This window comes from Hylobates moloch, unplaced genomic scaffold (genome assembly GCF_009828535.3).
Source record: "Hylobates moloch isolate HMO894 unplaced genomic scaffold, HMol_V3 SCAFFOLD_9, whole genome shotgun sequence".
Lineage (NCBI taxonomy): Eukaryota > Metazoa > Chordata > Mammalia > Primates > Hylobatidae > Hylobates > Hylobates moloch.
Window position 1 is genome coordinate 104,493,726 of NW_026652284.1, and position 1,606 is coordinate 104,495,331.

A 1,606-nucleotide genomic window follows, 5' to 3' on the forward strand; every position below is an offset into this window, starting at 1 on the left:
GTCCCCCAAATACTTTAAATGCTCCATTAACTCATGGATAGTTTCCATCAGTGTTACCCTTGCCTTCCCAGAGCAGAAAGAAAATCTACATTCCCCAGCCTCCCTCACAGCTTGGGGGCAGAAATGAGCCTGATTCAACTAGCCAGATGTACCAGTATGAGAATTCCATCCAGAAGTAACCTATGCAGGGACACAGGCTGGACAGGGGGCATCCATTTTGCTTATACAGGGGACAGCAAAAGCCGTGTGATTTCTCATCTCAGGGACAACTGCATCGACGTGAATGGGACAAATCTGCATGTGGACCTGGGAGCTTAGCCTAGAGCTCAGATGTCTACCCTTCGAATAATTCTGTGAGTGAGAGGAAAAGAGCGAGAAGAAGAAAAAAGAAGGAAAAATCTTTCTCTCAGAAATGGAAATGGACTCTGTTGTCTGCAACTACAAACTGTGACCAACAAAGAAGTAAAAGGAAGCAACAAAGATATGTGGCTTGGGCTACAGAGGAAAGGTGGGGCCACTAGACATACAGTCAATACCTACCACGATTGTGGTAGGCACTGCCGAGAGGAAGTGTGGTCCGAAGAAGCAGCTATTACATGTTCACTTACACTGTAATGATTATAGAAACGAGACATAGATGCATGAAAGCTTATGTGTGATCACAGGAGCATTTAAATCCAGGTGAAGACAGAAATACTGGGTAGGGCTTGAACCAAATAAAGATGACACCAGAATGAGGTTAGGGCTAGCGAAGGAAGGCATCTGCAGAAGGGTTCCATGTTTTTCTGCGTGTGATTGTTGTATTTGGGAGGGCATTGCTTGGCTCTGATTACCTACAGCTGTCTAAACTAATGGTCATGCTGAGAGCAACATCTATGGTCCTGATTTCAGTGGTGGCAGGAACTAGGAATTAGGAGCTAGGAAACCCAAATCTTTAGAAAATCGCATTTGCTCTCTGAGCTAGTTTTCTCATCTGAAAAATGACCATGTTGTTATTATAATCACTGCCATTGTGTGCTGAGCACTAGACTCATATCAAAATATCTTCCTCAATCCTCATCCACAGCCCTGGATGTCAGCACTACTGTTACTCCATCTACCAGTGAAAATTGTGGGGCCCAGAGAGGTTAAAAAACCAGCTCCAGGTCACAGGGCTGGTAAGTGACAGAACCAATACATATCCATGTCTGGTTCTTGCTGAAAAGCCTAGCTCATGAGCACTGCCCCCAGTGCCTACCTGCCTAAGAGGGTGGTTAGGTGACAAAGCCACATGTGAGAACAAGTCTTCCATCATTTGTTAAAGCTGAGATGTGCAGCCTAAAAACCTGGCTTCAAGTCCTGGCTCTGCCATTTGTTTACTATGCGAATTTAAATAGGTTACTTAATCCCTCTGCCTTTTTTTATTATCCATAAAATGACTGTAATATCGACTACGGCCTTGTCTGCCTGCCAGGGTGAGGATACACATAATAATAATTATAAAACAAGAATGACCACAAAACTGACATTTATATGATGCTTAAGTTGCCTCAGGTGCTGTTCTAAGTGCTTTTTCAGAAATGTGAGCTGATGCACGTGAATATACTTTTAAAACCAGAAAAGAGTT